This window comes from Amia ocellicauda, chromosome 9, assembly GCF_036373705.1.
Source record: "Amia ocellicauda isolate fAmiCal2 chromosome 9, fAmiCal2.hap1, whole genome shotgun sequence".
NCBI classification, from domain to species: Eukaryota; Metazoa; Chordata; class Actinopteri; order Amiiformes; family Amiidae; genus Amia; species Amia ocellicauda.
In genome coordinates, this window is record NC_089858.1 from 34,530,073 (window position 1) to 34,553,590 (window position 23,518).

Consider the following 23,518-nt stretch of genomic DNA (forward strand, 5'->3'; position numbering starts at 1 on the left):
CATCCTAACTGCTGCGGACACAGTACGGCATGGCTCCAGCCACATTTGACTGGGATGCAAAGTGACACAGTTTCACAACATGACCGCAGCAGCCGCATTCTGGGGGATTTACTTCGGAAGGACTGTAACACCTCCGAGAGGAGTCTCTGAGAGGATGAGAAAAACATAAAAAGACCCCCCCGAGACATGAGACACTGCAAAGGGAGGCAGGGGGGTGGGGATTACATATTTTTCCTCTCCTCCAAAGGCCTCTTGCATTGCTAACAACCCCTGTGGAGGTTGAACTTTAGAGAGGTCATCCCATTGCACACGGGTCAGAGCTGTATTAAGCTCTGATGAACAGCCTATGCTACATGTACCGCGTTTCCCAGGATAGGGCCAAGAAAACACAGAACTGGGCTTAACCCTTTATGGATTCTGGACAACAGCAGTCCTGCCACCCTGGGAAATTCATGGGCGCTGCTTCGCCCACATCTATCAGCATCAAAAAAAGAGAGCTGTGAACCCCCAGAAAGAGATATCAATGGGTCAGGAGAAACGGCCTGGCGGCACAAGAACTTGGCCAGCACACAAACTCTTGAAGGAAGACAACGTTACTTCAGCTAAGACCACAGCCGGCCTCCTTCCACGAGACATCGCGGCTATTTAAATGACTGGAGTAATTACCCCGACTCCTATTCTTTGGCAGATGGTAGAAGGATTGACCTTTAATTTAACTGATGATCTGGTCACTGCCAGGCATTGACAGTTGGCAAGAAACTGCACATCAAATGTCAGCTATTGTGTAATCGCGGGACGGAAAGATTAACTGGGAAATTGAACTGTGTTTTAATCTCCTCAGCCTCTCAGCAGGGTCCTACTGTCTTAATCTGCTGCTGGACTAGTGATTATTTATAATAATAATCATCATAATATTATGAAGAAGCAGACAATATATGGTCATATAATTTAATATACTGTACGTATAAGAATATCACAGTGTCAGATCTGTATTTCATTGGAGTCATTGGAGTAATTTGTTTTTAAGGAAATTTCCCGGGGTGGAAGGTCATGGTTAAAGGTCATTCTCTTTTAATGAGACCATAATTAAAATTTCAGATGTCATACCCTTTTCAGCAATAAATTATTGATCAATACATGACCCTCCCTGACCCGTCTTTAGCTCAAATGGGGCCATATATTAAATATAACCCGTTTTGAATTTGATTTGTTCCACGCACAGGTTTCCAATCACAATTTGCAGAGGTAATCAAAGAACTGACCAAGGTCCCATGTAAGACCACAGCCTGCATCCTAAACGGCTCTGGTCAGCAGTCTCGCATTGCCAGCTGAACTGTGAGTCCAACTGGGATGTCCTGTGGTCAGGAGGATGCATTCCAGTGCATGAAGGTTTTATGAGGGAGCAGCCAGTCCTGAATAGCACAACCAGGGTCATGGGGCTTCAGTCTCTGCACTGTGCCACCTGCCATCAATCACCCCCAAGCAGAAACAAAACAATATTGGCCAACTGGTTTTGCCATCACTCTCCCTCCTGACTCAAGGCACTCAAGAGCATAAACCCTCTGAGCTCAAACTGCAGACCGCTGCTGAACTGGAAAACATCTCATCTGTCTAGACGGGTTCGCCCTTGACTTCCCTGTTGGACCGCTGTGCCGTCACTGACCCGACCAGTGGAACGGCCTTATCGACCAGCCTCTCTCTCTCTCTCTCTCTGGTATTGCATTGCCTGTTCCTCTTGCATAGCGCCTGGAGACATGTGTGGGCAGGGAAGGGCACCTCCACCTTTTAAATAAAAATAGAACCTAGACATCTTATAAACAGGTTCTGATTGGCCGCGCAGAGACCACCTATAGAAAATGAATGTGCTGTGTGATGCTGTATACCTTTGAAGGCTGATTGATTGAGGTCTTGCTGCAATGGAGGCTGAGGCTGTGGGGGTGGGAGACCGGGAGGCAGGAAGGGAGGCAATGTGGATCAATGAGAACCAGTGAGAGTCAGGTTGATTACAGGTTACCTAGTCAAGTAACAGATACCAAAATTAATGTTTATTCATTATGCACTTCCACAAAGTGGTACTTTGCACAAAGATGGGGGAGGTGGGTTGTACTTCTCTGCAAGTGATCTGCTTTAGAACATCAGAGAATACCATGCAGAATCAATCTGTGGCCATTGTTTCCACACTCCGCCAGACAGGGTGGTCAACACAGGACAGCACATTCGCTATTTTCCTTCCCTTTTGTTTTTTCTCAATACTATTTTTTCCTTTATCGTCTCAGGGTATCTACCAGTAAGTAATAGTCGATAGAGCAGTCTTCTCTGACACTTTAAAATGCGACTGGTCTATTGATTCGGCACCGATTGATTACTTTTTACTTTAAAAGAAAGGGGTCAGGCTATAATAAGAAGGCTAGAATAATAAGAACACAGCCTGTTCCATCTTAATGTGCCGAGAAGATGTAACCGGTACCCTGCCAGTTGTTAGCATAAGTTCAGGATCAATGTCTCCCACACACTGCAGGCGCTCCAGCACATATCTCTTAGTTCGCGTTACTTTTTGCTTATTGATTTTCTTTTGTGTCTTACGTTTTTGTTTTGTTTCCCCCCTCTGACCTCTGCAATGCCTACTGACAGCTCAGATTTGCATGTCTCGTATACATCAGCGCAGCCCCCAGAATACACCAATGCCCAGCGCCCGTCATTTGCTTTTCCACTCATTTATGTATTCAGGTATGTAGTTACTTGTTGTTGATGTATTCATTTACTCTTGCGTGTGCACTTTTCCCCACGGTGACCGGCTGTCCGTTAGCAGACCATGGGCGGAAAGTCAGGTGAACGTCCATGCACTCTTTCTCGGAAGTTTCTTCGACAAATTCAGAATAAATTATTGTTTTCATTGTTATGAGTTTCTTAGTGTCTTCAGACTAGATCAGAGGTCTCTGACTCCTGCAGGACCACCATGTTTACTGTTTCTTACTCTCCCTGAGCTCTTAATTTAATCATTCAAATGACCGCTTACCTCGCTGAATGGGTTTAACTCCTCCTCGAGTCATAAGGTGTTGATGGTGCCCAGAGACCCCACAGATGACTGGACAATATTCCAGGAGTGGAGCTGGGTTCTCCTGGACTGGACTAACAAAATCAATCGATATTAATGCAGAGGGAGCACAGGGCTAGTCAGATAAGCTAAGAAATGCATTTTTTTGTGTCATTCCTTTTAACAAAGTATTTAAGAACCTATTTTATTCATAGATATCCTCCTCTATTACTATTAACTTTTAGGGTCTTGGTTTTTCTTCCATGCTAAGCTTCTAAAATGCTTCAGAAAACCCACCACACAAGCAAATGTATTGTGTTGTGTGGTGATGTATCATATGCTATTGTGTTGCATTTGTTTCCTCTCCATTTCCCCGCAGTAGAGAGGGTGCCGAAGTGTACAGCCAAGCACAAACAGATTACGTAATCCCTCCCACACTGTTTTGCTCCTCCGATGAAGCATGGCTTTTGCCTGAGGAGAAAGGGAACGCAGAACTAGTGTTTCCAATGTAAAACAACAAGAGTGGGACATATGGTGCTTCCCCTCACTAAAGGCATAACAAGCCTGAGAGGACTTGACAGAGGGTTCAAATGGAGTTGATGCCGAGTCACTCGTGCTCCAGAGGTAAAGTTCAGGCTCTGCAAACCGAGCGTTCGGTGAAAGTGTAGCTGCATCGTAACACATCGCAAATATGTTGCAACTCTGGCTCTGTTTCATTGGGGTTATTCTTGAAGGACAAATACGCCGGAAAGGAGAGCATGCCTTTAGCCTAATGCAGGTCAGTGCCTGAGTAATGAATAATGGTAGATTTTTGTTCCAATTTTTCTTTTTCTTTCTCTTTTCTCTCACTGTGCCAAAGCGTCACCCCCAACCGCGTGTCTCTATCCTTTTTAAAATAACAAGAGTATCTTATACAAAGACACACTGAGTCACAGCCAGACATGATTCTGCAGGTATTGGTGCAAATGGCTCGTCTCCAGATGCTCACTGTAACCGAATCAAACATGCAACATATATATAAAAAATGCATCCCTGTTTTTCTCACCTGTATCATAATAAGTGATTTGATTTATTTTGATTGGATATGTGGCTTTCTTGACATATTGGGAATTCAGACGGAAGTTCGGGGGTGTCTGCAGGTTTTCATCTCTCTACTTGAGCCCTTTCACTTCACATTTCCCAGAATTCCCAGTTCTTGCGGTGGAAGTGGAATTGGGAGGTAAAGTCTGCTGGACTGCCAATTGTGCACCTCTACCTCACACACATTAACAATATTAGACCTCAGACATTCCAAGAGCACAATTTGCATTTCTTCGCTGCTTAAAATCACCCCCCAGAGAATCCACGCATTACTTGAATCTTTCTGTGCTTCTTGACATATATAATTCGAGCCCCATCCCTACCTACTGCCCTCAGCACTCACCATCTTCTTGTGATCGAGCCGCAAACATGGAGCCCACGGTCAAAACCCAGCCAGCGAGCAGGCCACGGGTCACCTCTGACACTTGGGGACTCTGGGAGAGTCTGGAAGCCTGTGTCCGTTAGCGAGGGGAAGGATGCATCATCTTCGAATTGTGAGCCCTGTCTGATGAGATCGCGGGTCAGAAACGAAACAAGCATTCGGGGTGAAATAAAGAGACGCTGACGGAAAGCTGGCCCGTGTAGGATCCTGTCAAAAGCCGAGGTGAGGAGGAGTGGCACTGACAGTCCGGCCGGGAGGCCAAGGCAGAGAACGGAGCTTCGGCTCTTGCCTCGGATGGCCTCTCATGCGCTGGGGGCCTGTCCAGTCACGTCCATGCGCGCTCCTGTGCCTTCCTCGGGATCTGTCCTGTCAGTCTGTGCGGAACCGGCACTGTGGCGTGGACCTGGGCTGTCAGGTCTGGTAACGGTGCACAGAATGGCACCTGTCACCCAGTGTGACACACAGGAGAGATGTGTGTTGTACCTGCAGCTGGTGCTGTTCAGACAGCTGCGATAGATCCATTGATTTTCATTAAACACACTAATACTGCATTTCTTCAATCGATCTTTTTAATAGTTAGGAAATTACAATACAAATACTGCACTGTGATTGTGTCTATTCTCAAAGAGCCTAAAATACGTTCTTTGTCCGTGTGTCTCTCTGTCTCTCTGTGTGTCTCCATGTGTCCATGTCTCTGTGTGTCTCTCTTTCCGTGTGTCTCTGTATCTCTCTCTGTCTCTGTATGTCTTTGTGTCTCCATGTGTCCTTGTGTGTCTCTCTGTCCGTGTCTCTCTGTGTCTCTGTGTGTCCATGTCTCTCTGTGTCTTTGTGTCTCTCTATCTGTGTGTCTCTGTGTCCATCTCTCTCTTTGTCTCCCTATGTCTGTCTCTGTCTCTCTCTGTGTCTGTGTGTCTGTGTCCATCTCTCTCTGTCTCTCTGTGTCTCTCTCTTGCTCTGTCTCTGTGTCCATTTTTCCATGTGTCTCTCTGTGTGTCTCTCTGTGTTTCTCTGTGTGTGCAGCATTATTCTGTAGACTTAGATAACATCAAACTTTTTTTCCCTGTACTTCTGTATTGATTAATATTTAAAGGTTTCCATTACCTCACTTACCTAATTAGAATGCTGCAAAGTTTTCATGTGGCCCAAAAGCACATAATAGATTGGAAGTGACGAGTTGCTGTTGAGTGATTAATAGGTTTCAATGCAGAAACGCAGCTCAGGATCCTTTTGCCAGGGAAAGCAATTTTTTAAGGCAAACTTGTACACCCTGAAAATAAAAATTAAATGAATGTGCCATTCTGTAACGTGGCCAGTTCCAGCATCTGCAAAAGACTGAGGGAGTTGTGATAAAGAGTCTGGGGAAGCAGCCCGAGAGAATTGTATTGCATTGCAGTGAGACTCACAGTGCCTGGGTTTTGAGCCTTTAATAATTCTCGCAATCATTGGGATAAGACCCATCTTTACTGGAAATGGGCAGCATTTTGTTCAGGTTGTTACACATGGGGTCAATTCCATTGAATTATTTTAACCAGGGTTTGGAATCGTAACCGTAAATATTAGATTTTTATGTCATTATGATACAGGAACTGCTACAGGAAGTGGCTTTCCAGAGAACGAAGTGAGACTCTCCTGACATCGCATGGGACTTTTTCGCATCTATGCATCTCATTAATGCAGAATGGGTTAATTCCTCACCCAGCAAGTGACCGTGTAATGAATTACCTCACTTCCTTTGGGTCACGCGCTTGAGAGGAAGTGATGTCACATCCATTAACTGTAATTCTGCATTCCAAAAAGAATAATCAGACCCTTGTTTCTAAATGGATCTTCAAAGTGGGGGAGATCCAAAAAATGTAACAAACCCCAGGAACAAACTAGGAAACTGATGTGTAAGTTATGAGAATGCCTATTGCAGTCGGTTAATACTTTGGTGGTCATACAGTCAGGGGTGAGAGTCTCTTACTTCACTCTCAGTCACATTTAGTATCCATAAAGTGCAAACAGACTTGCTGCATTAAAGCCATCAGCTCCTTTTAAAGCAGCTGGGCCACCCAGGACGCTGTTTTTTTACGAACCAAAGTCATTGCTGTTTGGTCAGGATGCACTGTTGAAATATTGATGGTGCCAGGGTTTGGGAGTAGAGGGAGAAGAGCAGGGGCCTCTCTTGAAAGTACAAATAAGACCCATTCATCTTGTGAAATACTGTTATGATTAATTCAACCTTCAGCGATCATTAAACTTTTATCAAAAGTACACTGCAGAAGACTTGTACTGAAACAAATCATTGACCTACCTGCCTTTTCCTGTAGAAGTTTCCTCTCCCCTCCCCCCTCTCTTTCTCTCTTCTGTGCCTCTCTCTCTCTCTCCCTTTAAGTCTTAAAAGCCGGCATTCATCCTCTTTCATGTGCCCACTTGGGTGAAGGCCGATACTGGAACCTAACTCATTGTGAATTCACACAACCGAGCAAATAAATAAATACACTCAAATAAAATAAAAAAACAGCAGTATGCCGTGGAAAAAGGGATACATTAAATGCTGCAGAAGAGGCAGCTGAAATAGTGGAGATGGAGGAAAGCAGCCAAGTCCATTTTGTAATCGATACAGACCATCTGGCTAAGATCTCCGGGCGGGGAGTAAATCTTTACTGTGATAAAAAGAGAAATAAGTGATTGGGGTTTATATATATATATATATATATATATATACAGTGAGTGAAAAAAGTATTTGATCCCCTGCTGATTTTGTACGTTTGCCCACTGACAAAGAAATGATCAGTCTATAATTTTAATGGTAGGTGTATTTTAACCTTTAGAGACAGAATAACAACAAAAAAAATCCAGAAAAACGCATTTCAAAAAAGTTATAAATTGATTTGCATGTTAATGAGTGAAATAAGTATTTGATCCCCTATCAATCAGCAAGATTTCAGGCTCCCAGGTGTCTTTTATATAGGTAACGAGCTGAGATTAGGAGCACTCTCTTAAAGGGAGTGCTCCTAATCTCAGCTCGTTACCTGTATAAAAGACACCTGTCCACAGAAGCAATCAATCAGATTCCAAACTCTCCACCATGGCCAAGACCAAAGAGCTGTCCAAGGATGTCAGGGACAAGATTGTAGACCTACACAAGGCTGGAATGGGCTACAAGACCATCGCCAAGCAGCTTGTTGAGAAGGTGACAACAGTTGGTGCGATTATTCGCAAATGGAAGAAACACAAAATAACTGTCAGTCTCCCTCGGTCTGGGACTCTATGCAAGATCTCACCTCGTGGAGTTTCAATGATCATGAGAACTGTGAGGAATCAGCCCAGAACTGCACGGGAGGATCTTGTTAATGATCTCAAGGCAGCTGGGACCATAGTCACCAAGAAAACAATTGGTAACACACTACGCCGTGAAGGACTGAAATCCTGCAGCGCCCGCAAGGTCCCCCTGCTTAAGAAAGCACATGTACAGGCCCGTCTGAAGTTTGCCAATGAACATCTGAATGATTCAGAGGAGAACTGGGTGAAAGTGTTGTGGTCAGATGAGACAAAAATCAAGCTCTTTGGCATCAATTCGCCATGTTTGGAGGAGGAGGAATGACCCCAAGAACACCATCCCCACCGTCAAACATGGAGGTGGAAACATTATGCTTTGGGGGTGTTTTTCTGCTAAGGGGACAGGACAACTGCACCGCATCAAAGGGACGATGGACGGGGGCATGTATCATCAAATCTTGGGTGAGAACCTCCTTCCCTCAGCCAGGGCATTGAAAATGGGTCGTGGATGGTTATTCCAGCATGACAATGACCCAAAACACACAGCCAAGGCAACAAAGGAGGGGCTCAAGAAGAAGCACATTAAGGTCCTGGAGTGGCCTAGCCAGTCTCCAGACCTTAATCCCATAGACAATCTGTGGAGGGAGCTGAAAGTTCGAGTTGCCAAACGTCAGCCTCGAAACCTTAATGACTTGGAGAGGATCTGCAAAGAGGAGTGGGACAAAATCCCTCCTGAGATGTGTGCAAACCTGGTGGCCAACTACAAGAAACGTCTGACCTCTGTGATTGCCAACAAGGGTTTTGCCACCAAGTACTAAGTCGAAGGGGTCAAATACTTATTTCCCTCATTAACATGCAAATCAATTTATAACTTTTTTTAAATGCGTTTTTCTGGATTTTGTTGTTGTTATTCTGTCTCTCACTGTTAAAATACACCTACCATTAAAATTATAGACTGATCATTTCTTTGTCAGTGGGCAAACGTACAAAATCAGCAGGGGATCAAATACTTTTTTCCCTCACTGTATATATATATATATATATATATATATGTGTGTGTGTGTGTGTGTGTGTGTGTGTGTGTGTGTTAATGTATAAAACCTTTACAGAGGGGTGTTTTAACTCAGTGATTAAATATGTAACTAAGAAGAAACCGCACATCCATGGAGCATCTCCATTTAGGAGATACGGACCCAAAATTTCAATTACGGTTCGCTTCAATTCTAACATGAATAATTTGCGAGTGGCGGCGCGAAACCAGCAGAATAATTGTGGACATATTACTTTGAGATATACTTGTGCTTTTCCTTCCAAATATTACACCTGCCTGGAATAATCATTCTTCAATACGAGTCCGGCTTGAGTTAATTGAATGATTGATCGGGAGGTTGGGAGTGGAGTGTTTAAATTGTCAGGTTTCTCCAATTAGGCAATCACGTGGAAATTCAAACTTGAAAAAGATAAATAAATAAAATTCCAATTTCATCAGGGCTAATGGAAAAACAGAATACATGGCTGTGCATGAACAACCTTTTCCTCTTTCCTTTCCTTTCTTGCCTCAGTTAATTCCTGACTAATCGATTGGGGGCGTCAGCTGTTTGTCAGTTCTACAGGCTAATGACTTACATCAGTGTCAGTCCAACCCCTTTCGAGAAAACCCAATCCCAATAATCAAAAACGTCCTGGCAGGTTGTACTTGGACAGAAGAAACCACAGGATAATCTGGGCATTTCTGGGAGTTTAGGAAGAAAGACCAATAGGGGGCGCTGTGTTATTTAGGGACCTGTTTTACAGACGGGGGCTCGTCCACACAAAGAAAAATGAACAATGCCAAGATGTTGTTCTTTCCAGAGCATGGTGGTGAACCCTGGTGCCCTGAAGAGCCAGCCTACAAATCACCCCCTTGCTGTAGATTAGTCTGCCACACTCACCACCACTCCCAAGGGCCCTCTTGCAAATATAAATCTTTATTATAATGGGAATTGTACGTTAGATAACATACAGATGTGTGTTTATGCTTATATACATTATGCCATGCGCTTAGTGCCTCCTGTTATATCAACATTTCTCTTTCCTGAGCCTTTTCCTCCCCTATGTGTGTCCCTCTCTCTTGTACCAATGCCAGCCCGTGTCCTGCCAATTTTCAAAGCCCATCCCAGCTCTGACTATATATTTCTTTGGACAGCAGGTTAATCTGGGAACGCGGTGCCGAGATTGGACACTGAGCTGGGTGCTCGCAGAAAATGAAAGGAACGCGCTCTCCGCTGTAGCCTTGTAGGAGCCGATTTGAAGAAGATTAATACCAGCAGGCAGGGGCTGCGTGTCTCTAGTCATTGTTTTAAGCTATTAAGGAAAAAATAAAAGAGCTGCTGGGATTTTAAACAGCTTGCATTCAGTACACATCCTGCAGGTCAAATGAGAATCACAAGCAGCACGTAAGAGCGATTTAGATACATTTTTCTCACACTGGTCCATTTTCAACGAGCTCTGCAGATGTTAAGTACGACTGTTTTGGCAAACGCCAGAGCTAGGCTGTCATTTACTGGGTTTCTCTTGCTCTTAACCAGGATTGTTTTGCAGAAAACATGTGTTTTTAAGGTTCCGACCAATTTTCTTTGAGTTTTAACTGTAGCTATTCATACTGTTATCCATAAACCTGTGATTTTGTTCCTTTTTTATGTTTCATAGGAATGTCAGTTTGAATGATCCCTGACTGTGTTTGCATCAGCACAACATTATGTAGGTTTTATTTCCCAGCTCTATTACAGATTCACTGTATTGTTCTGTTGAAACACATACATCCTTCAGGTTTATTGTTTTTTTTCACCAAATGTACAATATGGACTTTCATAAATATTCATTCAGGTATAAACAAACCTTTAAATGTATTTCACAGGCGAATTGTATTGCCTTTCGGAAAGCAGATGAAACATGTTTAGAATAACAGGAATACTGTAGAGACTTCCGCAGCAGATACTGACGGCGTGGAGCACGGCTCAAAGCGGCAGAGCCTGTTACCGTGATGTCAGGCCTCTGTACTGCGTAGTAGTGCGTGATCCCCCGTGTCGGAGGGTCGCTCTGTTGACGTCAGGGGTTTGTTGCCGTGTGGTTTGTTGGTGAGACTGTGTGAGTCAGACAGGCGTGCGGGGGTTTGCCTGACAAGACAGATCCAGTCTGAGGGGAGGTCTGATTGCACACATACAGACGTGGCCAAAAGTATTGGTACCTTTGCATTTTATTCAAATAATGTACCATTCGCCCCGGAAAAGTGTTGAAATGAAAATATCTTTTGTCATCCATACATGCATGGCTTTGGTTTGTAGTTGAACAAAGCAAAAAAACAGTGAAAAGAACTGAATTCTTGCTTATTCTGTAAAGACATTCTAAAATGGCCTGGACAATATTATTGATACCCTTTAGAAGTTATATGAAATAACTGTATTGTAGTGATACCTCAAGCAGACCATTCTGTTTTAATTAGTATCACAGGTGTCTTCAATCACATTACCACTCATTCAGTAAGTTTAAATGAAGAAAAGTACTCACTCTGCTGTTTTGTGTCACTGTGTGTATCACAATGAACTTGGAAAAGAGAAAGAAAACCAGAGAGTTGTCTGAGGAGGTTAGTAAGAAGTTAATAGCCAAGCATTGTCCTACAAGACCATCTCTAAAGAGCTTGATGTTCCTGTGAGCACTGTTGCCAATATTATTAAGAAGTTTAAGGCACATGGGACCGTAGCCCACATCCCTGGACGTGGCTGCAAAAGGAAAATTGACCCAATGATGAAGAGAAGGATTGTTCGAATGGTGGAGAAAGAACCAAGGAAATCCTCAAAACAGATCCAAGCCGACGTTCATGCTCAAGGTGCAACAGTTTCAAGTTGCACCATCCGTCGCTGTCTTTTTGTCTTCCAGCAACAGCCCCCTCTGTGGGTCCGACGAGGCACCTCGTCACCCACCATGGAAGTCTGACAAGGCACAACCCTCCTCCAAGGCACCCCACCATATACGGCCAACGGGGCATCCACACGCAAGGTCTGACGAGCCATCGCCACCCAAATGCTGTTAATGGTCCAACCCCCCCAACCCCCGATGGCAGGCGAGAGGCCCCCACCAGAGGGAAGACCACAGCCAGCAGAACCAATCAAGAACTTTCTGATCTCTTTGCTGCTGTAACAACTAACCTGCCTGGAAAGGCAACAAATAGGCCTAGGCCCTAAGTCGTGGACCCACAGAAATTCATTTTCTCCTACATGCCATCCATAGGAGTTTTTTTAGTTTTTCTCTCATCCGTGCCAAAATGGTTTATTTATTTAAATGTTCATTTACTTTATTTTAGATCATGTAAATTGTTTAAAGGTCTATTTTTATTTTACTTTATTGTATTATTTTATTTTGCAGTACATTTTTTGTATGTTTACCAGTCTGTAAAGTGCTCTGTGGCTACCCTGTGAAGGGTGCTATACAAATAAAAATTGATTGTCTGAATGAAAATGGGCTCCAATGGTAGAAGACCTCTCTCTAAGAGAGAAACACAAGAAAGTCCAACTGGAGTTTGCCAAAATGCATGTGGACAAGCCACAGTCCTTCTTGGGAGAATATCATTTAGACAGACGAAACAAAAGTAGAGCTTTTTGGTAAGAGCTGAAACTTGCAGTTGGGAAAAGGCACCCATCAAACCTGAGAGAACAGGAGTGGTTTGCTCAAGAAGAGTGGGCCAAACTACCAGTCGAGAATGGTAGATATCTCATTCAGAGCTACAGACAGCGCTTGATTGCAGTTATTGTCTATAAAGGCTGTGCAACGAAATATTAGGTTAAAGGTCCCAATATTTTTGTCCATGCCATTTTAATTTGTTATACTACCTAAAGTAATAGGTTACTTCATAAATCAAAAGCAAAGTTTCTGTTCTATTGAATGTGAAATAAAGAATCGTGGATACCAGATATTTTCTACTTAGTTCAGAGAACATTGTGAGTGTTTTTAAAAAAGTGGAAGGGTACCAATACTTTCGGCCATTTCTGTACATGTAAAAGCGTATGTGTGTGTCTGATGATACAGATGTTTTAATGACAGCAATAAAAACATCCTCTAGAGTCCCAGTCCTGTGCATCAACCCCTCTGGCTGTGACCGTGCATCCCAACCCCCTGTGATCGATCAGCCCATTGCCACATACCTGCGTGATACATTCATGTATTTCTATAAATATATATGCATATATTTCCACCGCACATGACAATACTTTTTTCCCATTCTTTGCAGAGCTATTAGGCTTTTTTTTGTCACACTGCGCATTGGGCCCCTCTCACACCGCCACAGTGTTCCCAGAAACAATCACGGAGCTTAATTAAAAGATTATAGAGCTGCAAAGCAAACTGCCAGCCACCTCCTTCCCCAGAGAATGGCTAAAGTAATGCTGTGTGGCTTCTCCCATTGAAAAAGACACTGAAAATATTAATAAACTATGGCAGGGGCGTATGTTTACATACAGCATACATGCACTGGCCTGGATATTTATTAACTTATGGGAGCCATTGTATTATCATTATCTATGGTGCAAAACTGACAGCGGAGTTTAAAGAGTAGAGAAAAGCAATAAGTTACAGGTATCCAGTAAATGGACTGGCAATGCCAACCCTGGAGCTGTAACACGTAGCAGAATTAAAAGCGAAACAAAAGGTGATCTTGAAATCTACATGCCTGCCATGTATATGAAAACAAGCAGGTAGAAACGTTGCAATTTATTGATTGAGGGTCATTAGGCACCTTTCACTTTGCCTTTTCCATTATTCATGACAGGGACAGAAAATTAAGCGTAATAGATTGCCAAGTCTGAACTTCTGCAAAGCAGGTGGTTGGCCCTAATTCTGAAGAGATTAAGTGAGATTAAAACTACTTAATACCTGGCAGTCGTGGGCTGGGCTCCTATCCATTAAGGGCCGGCACCAAAGGTGACTTTCGAAAGTGCAAACACTATCTGGACACTTGTCATCTCTGAGTAGCAATCAAAGCAAAGCTGGAAAAGAAGCGCTTGTGCTTTCTGCTGCCTGGGTAATTGAGCACTTTAGCCTGGGAAAAGAAAAATAGCGAGTCGGAAATTATAACCTTAAAATTCTCCGGCTCTGAAACTCTGACTGAGCATTGCGCCAATCTATCAGACACAGGTCAGCTGTTCTTATGAAGATCTATCTGGTGCATTCTCATGGTTTCTGTCCAAATAAAAAAATATACATTATAAGGATGATAATAATAATAATAGTAGAAGTTTATTTGCATCCCATCTGCGGGATCTAGATAAATGGAGATAAATATTAGTCTGTGGGTGAGAGAAAAGGACAGGTTCCACAAAGACGTGTGCCAGGAGGCCGGTGCTGACCCAATTATTTATTAAGTGATGTCTCCCGGAGAGGAGGTGATCGCTAAGGATGCATTTCGTGTTTCCACTAAGTGCGCCCAGTCCAGTCAAGTCCAGTCCAGTCTTACTAAGTGTCCCAAGCAAAACTCCAAACTGCACCTGTAGGTTTGTGTTACTCTCTCAACTGAACCCAATACAGTACCGGGGCATCTTGCATGACCATTTTCGAAGGGTCCATCATTCTGTTAATCAAAAAGAAGGAGAAGAAGATGAACTCCTGTAGTACACAGTTTTGTCCCATATTTGTAGGGGTTACTGGCCCACCCAGCACAACTCCTCACAGGATCCTGAGTTCAGATCCAGATCCCAAACCAAACTTGACTCCTGCCTCAAGATGGCCAGGGGGGCAGGGATGAAGATTGGTCTGTGTCGTCGCCGTCTTCGTAGGGAGCATTAACTGCGCCTTCACGCCCCATTACCTGGTTCTTCCCCAGGTCAGCGCTCAGTATGCAGCTAACAATCGTGAACAGAGACGCCGGGGCGTTACGCTGTGTGCTATGTCAAACGTGGTCAGCCTACGCATCGCTCCGTTTCCACCATGTGACTGTTATTCTGCTGAGAGTCATTAGCGTGTCGTAACCGTGGAAAATCAAACCCACGTGGTGCGAGATTTAGAATCTGCCACAGAGCTGACATTGAAGGCTGAAGTCGTGTTTTTTTTTTGTCGCTTTTGAAAAGAAATTCTGTTTTTGTTTGTTTGTACCTCACTGTATAAAAAGGCATTAACCCAATTACGTTTGCAGGAAATGAAGAGTGTTTGAAGAATTAAACCGTGAAATGTCGAAATTGCATTCCAATGTGCAAATGCATTAACATCGCGGTCGCAGTCTGGGAGCTGAGAGAGGGGAAGGGTGCGCTCTGGGACAGCTGGTGGTTGGAGTTCTGTCAATAGGAGATGGAACTGTAACTAGCTTAGAGGATTTATAGCTCCATTTTTAATATCCATGAATGAGCACAAATAAGGTTTAGACTCCTTGAAAAATCCGAGGTGAAGGAGGGGGTTCAGATCAAGTTAACACGCAGGGTTTAGGCAGGTTTCCTGGCTGGCAGTTCATCTTAGTACAGCTCCTGTCTGCTCATGGCACCTAAGTCCCTCTGCTGACACCACTGTCCTGTCCGACCTCCCAGCTCGAACCGCCAACCAGCACGGCCTCCCAGTCCCTCAGCTGGAACCACCAACACAGTCCCACACTTCCAATCACTTCGGACTCCCCTCCTCTGCCCTGAGCGCCACTCTCTGCACCGCACTGCATTTCTCTCTCCCAGGTGCCACAGCTGCTCCATCTGACACCCTTTACACCGCCTCCAGATACCCACCGTTCTGTTCGGCCAACCTGACAACTGCTAGTCCCTCTAGGCAAACCAGAACAGCTCCAGCCACTGCACCCCTCTCTCCCACCCCCACCCACACTGTCCCTCAGCTCCACTAACTCCCATTCCCTCGGCTCTGTGCACTTGAGTGGTTTTTCTCTGGTCCTCTGGGATCGCCAGCGGTGTTGGATTTTTTAATGTATTTTTTACTTTTTACCTTGGACCATTGTGTTCTGTAAAACTGCACCACTTTAGGTGATACAGTAGGTAGAACTAACTCAAAAAGCTCTTAGGCATCAAGGAAAATATCATAGTTTTGATTTTCAAGGTCGAGGGGGCCTCGATTGGACCCAATCCTTCCTGGTTAATTAAAATTCACCCGTTAGCAACCGAATGTTGTTAAAGGAGAATGTAGCTGCAGACGGCACCGTGGGGGGGCTGTGACGGCTGTGTCGCCAAGGCAAACGAGGCTCATTAGAGCGCCAAACACGTTGCGTTGCCAAGTGGCAGACAGTGCAATTCCACGCCCTCGCTGGCAGGGGCAGAGAATCGAGGCTGGCAGGGTCGCAGAGAGTCCAGGCACCCATTTCACTGTCCAGTCCCACTACTGTGGAAGCCCAGACAAACCATTCGGAAAGACAGCCAGCATGTGTAAGCTGGAATTCTGCAATCTACTGAATGCAGAGCGCCATCGTTGAGGTGGGGTGGGCCGACAACAGAAGCTTTCTTCTTGTCTTCATACATAGGCAAAGTTAGTTTTTTTTAATCCTCTTTTTTCTTTTTCTCATCTTGACAGAACAGCACATAGAGCCCAATTTTCCCTGTGGGCAAATTGCCCATCTAATTAATGCAGCACAGTGAAGGGCAGTGTGGAAGAGGGGCCACAGTTTCGAGCTTTCTCTAATCAGATGATTGGGTTTTAGCGGCAAAGACCGGCTTCCTTTGTCTCGCGATCATAAGGAGCTGATGTTTTTGTCTCTGCAAGGCTGTGCCACAGAAAAATACATATTGCATTGTGAGGTGGTGGGGGGAGGCAGGGAAATGAACTGACCTGAGTCCGAGCCGCTCAGTGCATCACACGCTGTTTGTCACATTATTGTCAACCCCGGCAATAATCCGGCGTTAGTCACAGAGCAGCGGGGTCTCTTTGCATGCAGGAGAAAGCCGTTAGGATTCCTCTGGCTGCAGATGTGGGGCCAGAGACAATGAAATGAGAGACAGAGAGAGAGAGAGAGAAAGAAAGAGAGAAAGATGTACTTCACAGAAGGCAGTGGTACGTGAAATATACAGCTGCCCCAGTTTGTAACTGCAATTAATATAATGTTCCTCGCAATCCTGTTAGCTCCTTCTAATCCGGCTCAGGATGGCACCATTCCCAGATCACTCTCCAGTTCGGCGCGAGGATTACCGGGCAAGGCAAGGATCGCACTACCACCGCCCAATGCAAACATGCCCAGAGGCTTCCTGTTCGCGGCTGCCAGGCTGCCTCACGGCACGGCCTCGCCAGCTCTCTCACGGTGAAACACTTGGACAGACCGGCACTGACTCACGCACACCCGCGAGCGATCAAACTCTCATTGCGCTCTCATGCGTCCACACTCACCGTCACACTAGCGTCAAACACGCGATCACCCAACTCGCATGAAGACACACACACACACACACACACACACACCCAGGCAAACAGAACCGCACGCAGACGCACAAACCATCACACAAAATGAAGACATTCTCACTCCAACACACGCACGCACCCCCACAGACACCGAAATTCCACCCACTAACATTTGCTTTTGCGCTTTCCTAGAATAATTGACCCCCCGTTATCTTTGGTAAAGTCATTACCACTTCAATCAGCTTCAGAAAGAGAGTGAGAGAGAGAGAGAAAGAGAGAGAGAGAGTCTCAAAGTGAGGACACCAATACAAGATGAATTCAAACCAACCACATAATCAAAGATGTGTTTTAGATCTGTGACTCAGTAAAAGATCAAATAAGGGGAAGCCTGTCACAAATATCATTTAAATCTATAAGTCTAATGGGGCTCACAGTGTTCAAAATGACTCTGTCGCCGTGACATCACTGCCTTTAGACTTGGTGGAGCGTTCAAAGCCCCCCCTGTGGCTTTCGGAGACAGGTCTTGGGAGCCGCCGGGGGGGCTGTGGTGTGAGTATCAGGCACGCGGAGGCACTGAGACGCCAGTTCCAATCCGAGCGAGGGTCTAACTGTACATGCGACATGAGCAACAAGCTGTAAACGAGAAGGTAAATAAATGTGGGGATCGTATGACTGGCTTAAGGCAGCCGTCTGGATTAGGTCGGCCTGCGCTCCATCTGATTTAAGGCCAAAATGGTAAGTGTAAGAGGTTTAAATATGAGCGACCTTCACTCACTACTAAACAAGTGTGGGATTTCATTCTGCAGGGAGCTGGGAGGCACAGGGGCCACATTGCAGGCACCGAAGCTTGTGCATCACCAAAATGCTCCCCTCCTTTGTTTCCTAACTTGGGGGAATATTTACGAGATATACAATATTCTGGGAGATGTTGTCACAGCATCTGATGGAATCCTTCAATGAGGCAGATAACAGAGAGTCCCTAGACACACACAGATGAGGACAGGGAGCATGAGGCAATAGAGAGGATACTTTTAATTTCTTATGTTTTCCACCATGTATTTTTTAGACCGTTCCACAAATCTTCTCTGCTTTGCAATAACTCTGACTGCCTGAGGAGATGTCTATGCATTTGGTAATGAATACCTGCACCCGTTGACTGGTTTAGTCAGAGAGAGAGAGCAATAAACAATCCAATAGACTTTCAATTTCCTATGATCACTTTATCGTAGGTGCTTTCGCTGAGGCTCTTTACAGTGAGCATCTGTTACCCTGGTCTGGGAAAGAGTAGAAAAGCTTTCACTGTGAAGCACGCATAAGAGGGGATAGAAAATATGTTTCAGACACAGAGGTCTTGCAAAATGCAATAGTTCTCTCAAATTAATTGCACACGGAGAGCGCTGTCACAACTGCTCAATCGCTGGGGTATGTGCGAGGTGCCTCATGGTCACACATGGCTTTGAGGAAACACACAGGACATCTGAAGAAATGGTTAAATCTGGTGTGAAATACGCATTGCTCAATTATGCATGGGGCCAGGCTACATTAAAAGTGTGGTTATCTTTTTAAATTTTTATAATGAACATTTTTAATTGTTAAATGTAGGTCTCCTTCTCTGTCAGCTTGAGATACCATAGTGAAATGTAAAGGGTTTGTTTACAGTCTTTCTAAAATGCTCTGCTATATTAGTTAAAAGGATTGAACCCTTTTTCGGAATATACCGACTTTTCTGGAGTCTTATCCCAGTGGCACTTGCTCCCAGCAGGTGGAAAATCGGTTTGGAGACAGTTGACAGAAGCTGACAGACGTGTTGTGCGGTTAACACAGTTAAATTAAAACAGAAATGCTCTGGATGTCAAGTGGTGTATGATAAGACCTAAGTGTGCCTTAAAGCGGGGAGCAGGCGTCTTACGTGACAATGTCGTTCTGTTCCACTGTGGAGCACCGTGGTGTGTGCTCGACCAGCGTGCCCAAGTCTGGAGTATGTGAAATACTCCCTGGCGTGTGACGGGTTTCGGGGAGGGTGCAATGTGTGAAGAGCATGCGTGTGTTCCCGCGTTCCTGGGTGCACTCTTCTCACGTGGCCGTGCAGATTCGGAGTGGCAGAAAACACACAAAGCTAGCGAACGCCGGCCTACAGCATATGAGCCTCGAACTGCACTATACTGCACTATAAGAACATAAGACAGTGTCCAAGCGAGAGGAAGCCATTCGACCCATCGTGGTCGTTTGGTGTCCATTAATAACTAAGTGATCTAAGGATCCTATCCAGTCTATTTTTAAATGTTCCCAAATTGTCTCTTCAGCCACATCGCTGGGAAGTTTGTTCAGATTGTGACGCCTCTCTGTGTGAAGAAGTGTCTTCTGTTTTCTGTCTTGAATGCCTTGAAGCCCAATTTCCATTTGTGTCCCCGGGTGCGTGTGTCCCTGCTGATCTGGAAAAGCTCCTCTGGTTTGATGTGGTCGATGCTTTTCATGATTTTGAAGACTTGAACTGCACTGCACTGCTCTTACTCCTACACCAAAAGCATGGGAGGGGTTGGATTCTACTGAAACCTCAGGGGGGTAAAAGTGATGAGTGACATCACCTGATCAGGCAGACAGACACACAGTGTGCCCACATTGTGCCGGGCATGCTGGGAAAACGATTCCAGATTCATGTGAGGTTCTCTCTCTGCTCAGCAACTGCTGCTGTTACACCCACTGGCTCCTGATTGCCTGGCTCTCCGACTGGTGAAGTGGGAAAGTGGGAAAGTGCGCACCTGGATGTGTGTGAGTGGAGGAAGGGGAAGAGGAAGGCCAGGGGGGTGCTGATGATGATGGTGAAGGCGATAGGGGTAGGGGAGGGTGCGCTCTGAGGTCGTAGAGAAGGGCGGACTGTGCTGCCAGCGCTGCTCTCTGACAGCCAGTTGATGGATGTCTCACTTAATTTATTTTTTATTATCGTCTGCTCCCCTCTGGGGGGGCGGCTCGGCACTCTCCATCCCCCAAGAGTCCGCACCTTCACCGGCACGCCATGTGTTTACCGGGGAAAGGGAGAAGAGGAGGAAAGAGGGAGAGAGGAAGAGAGAACACAAGAGAGGGATCCTGGGGGGGGGGAGTATGATCTCTTTCACTCCCTCTATCATTATTTTTCTGTATTTGACTTTTGACAGCTCTGACTTTTCTGTCGCTCCATATTTCATAGGTAGATTAAGCTGATGTCAGAAATTAAGTACCAGTCTTTCTCTCTCTCTCTTTCTCTCTTTCTCTCCCTCTCCACCCCCCAGTCTCACTCTCACTCTTTCTCACTCTTTCTTTCTCTCTCTCTCCGTCACTCTCTCTTTCTCACTTTTTCTCCCCCTCTCTATCTCTCTTTATCTCTCTCCCCTCTCTCTCTCTCTCTCTCTCTCTCTCTCTCTCTCTCTGTCTCTCTCCTATGCAGAAAATTGCATGTAAGGAGGACTGCAATGTTTAATTCTAACATAAAGGCTTGCTACAGTATTCATGAAATGAGTTATGGGTTTTTCTATGCATTGAGCAGTAATGTACTATTAAAGCAAGTAGCCTCTCACTTTATTAGGGTGTGGGTTGGTAAATGCCTTGTCAGGAACACAAGTAAGTTCTTCCCTTGCAGATCTTCAATTTGAAAGGGGAAAAAAAAACTGAAGAAAAAAGAATTGCTTTGATTTAGTCTGGAGGGGAATGAAAATCTTGACATAATTTAGATGGATTAACCAAAAATTCCCATCTCTCTCCTTATCTTTTTATCTATCTCTGTCTCTTTTCATAAATTTGATAAGCCTATCAAAGTCACCGCAGGTAAAGGGAAAGCCGGCGCGAACATACAACAGCCAAGCAGATTTGCCTGAAATAGATCGATTTATACGGCATAACAAGGAACATGCTCACAGACTAGCTATGGCATATGGACCTGGAAAATCACGAGACGTCAATTCATATATTTAAAAAACAACAACAACAACAACAACAACAACAACAACAACAACAACAACAACGCATAAGCAGAAATGTTAATACTTCTAATTGAGTTGTCGAGTTTGTGTTTGCCAAGCAGCCTCAATAACAGCGTTGTTCAGGTTGTCCCTAAACCGAAATTAATGAGTGCAAATGGAGCTTTAATCCTTTGCTAAATTGACACTGTTGTTTAATTGTAATGAGGCAGCGTTAAAATATAAGAGTCTTAAATAGTGGGGGAGGGAGCAGGCAAGCAAACAAGAAAACACACCATCAGATACAAATATCTCTGCCGTCTAATAGCGGTTCATTTTTCATTAGCGTAGTGTGTACGTGTTTCTGGGAAATTGTTTACCCTGTTTTTATTGTGGCTGTACCAGGGTTTTACTGTGTTTTCCTATGGGTTCGATGTGTTGAGAGGCTTGAGAGTTGTTTATTTATTTTTTCCTCTTCTCTTTAAATGCCACCCTCATATTTATGTCTTTTTAGTTTAGGCACCAGAACACAACACTTTGGCAAACTTTCTTCCCACGTGGCAGATGCTGCCAGCAGATGAAACAATCAAGACTGAAACAATAGATATATTCCGTACCGATGTCTAAACCTGCAGGAGCATATGCCCAGACCATAACCTTGAAGTAAGAGCGGAGACTTTGCGTGGCGCTGGATTTAAGCACAGTGTGGGGAATACAACGGCTCTCATCATGAAGGTTTCGCTGATCTTGAAGCGTTCGAAACTTACAAACCTTCGGTGTTTAGAGGTGTTCAGCCCAGCAGGTATCCATGCCTGTACATAACTAGGTCACTATAACCTAGATAATGTTACCCTCAAGACTTGGCTCTTAATTAAAGCTCACACATTTCAAAACAACTGGATGAGCTGCTCTCCAGACAGCAATAAAGCAATGAATAGCAACACTTTACGAGCGTGGGGGGGGTGCAGGTACAGCTGGTCCTGTGTCGGCCTGAGAGTCAAATTTTGGCGGAAAAGTGGTATTTGTTGAAAAGGAAAAAAACTAAAGCTTGAGGAGACATGGAGAAGACGAGGGGAGGAGAGCGAGAGAGGAGAGGAGAGAGAGAGGAGAGGAAAGAAAGGGAAAGCAGAGAAAGGGAGAGGATAGGAGAGAAAGGAAGAGGATGGAGAGGAAGGGAGAGCAGAGAAAAGGGGTGAGGAAGGGAGGAGAGAGGAGAGAAAGGGAGAAGAGAGGAGAAGACAGGAGAGGAAGGGAGAGCAGAGGAGGGGAGAGAAAGGGAGAGTAGGGGAAGGGAGAGGAGAGGAGAGGAGAGAATGGGAGAGGAGATAAAAGGAGAGGAGAGGTGAGGAGAGAGGAGAGAAAGGGAGAAGAGAGGAGAGAAAAGGAGAGGAAGGGAGAGGAAAGGAGGGGAGAGAAAGGGAGAAGACTGGAGAGGAAGGGAGAGGAGAGGGGAGGAGAGAAGGAGAAGAGAGGAGAGTTGAGGAAGGGAGGAGAGAGGAGAGAAAGGGAGAAGATAGGAGAAGAGAGGAGAGGAAGGGAGAGGAAAGGAGGGGAGAGAAAGGGAGAAGACTGGAGAGGAAGGGAGAGGAGAGGGGAGGAGAGAAGGAGAAGAGAGGAGAGGAGAGGAAGGGACAGGAGAGAGGAGAGGAAGGGAGAGCAGAGGAGAGGAGAGAAAGGGAGAGGAGAGGAGTGAGGGTCAGGAGGAGAGGAGACTAGGCCAGGACAGGCCTCAGACTTGCTGGAACACAACTAAGGGAGCGCGGGCTGTTATTGACGCTCGTCCTGCTAATTAAGCAGCGCCGATTGTAAACCGCAAAATCTGGGGCTAAGAAGTCCCTGTTGTCAAGGGTGACAGCCAAGCTCCAGAGAGAAGTCGGTGGCAGTCAATGCTTCTCGCCCACACACAGTCAACACCCACACTGGCTCCTTCCACAGCACACCTCTCTGCCCGAGCTCGCAGGCAATGTACAAACAGGAATCCGTCTTTAGGGGAAGTTGGAATCATCCTTTTGATTTTAATATTTTATTCTGTTGATATTAAAGAGAGTTATTTACTTATATAACTGCAGTTTCATGTCCCTTGTAGCTTCTGAAAGCTTTGCTCTGGGGCGCTATGGAGAAGGAGTTAGACATGCGCAGAAGCAATGCTGAGCAGCAACAGTAACTGGGAGCAGCAGGGACAGTAGCTGGGGTGAACGGCCTGAGAGTCAATGTGAACATGTGTGTGTGTGTGTGTGTGTGTGTGTGTGTGTGTGTGTGGTGCGTGTGATTGAGAGTGCATTGGGGTGTGTCTGGGTTCATGTACTTCTATCGCCAGCCAGAGGAAATTAAAGCGGAAATCGAGGGAACTGAACTGCCTCGAGAGTGAGGTATCACTTCTGTGCATTGGGTTGTGTTTTATCATATTGAAAATTCATTTTTTTTAAACGTGCAAAATGTTTAAGAGAGGGAATGTTACACATCAAGGGGAAACAACTGTGATAAACATAA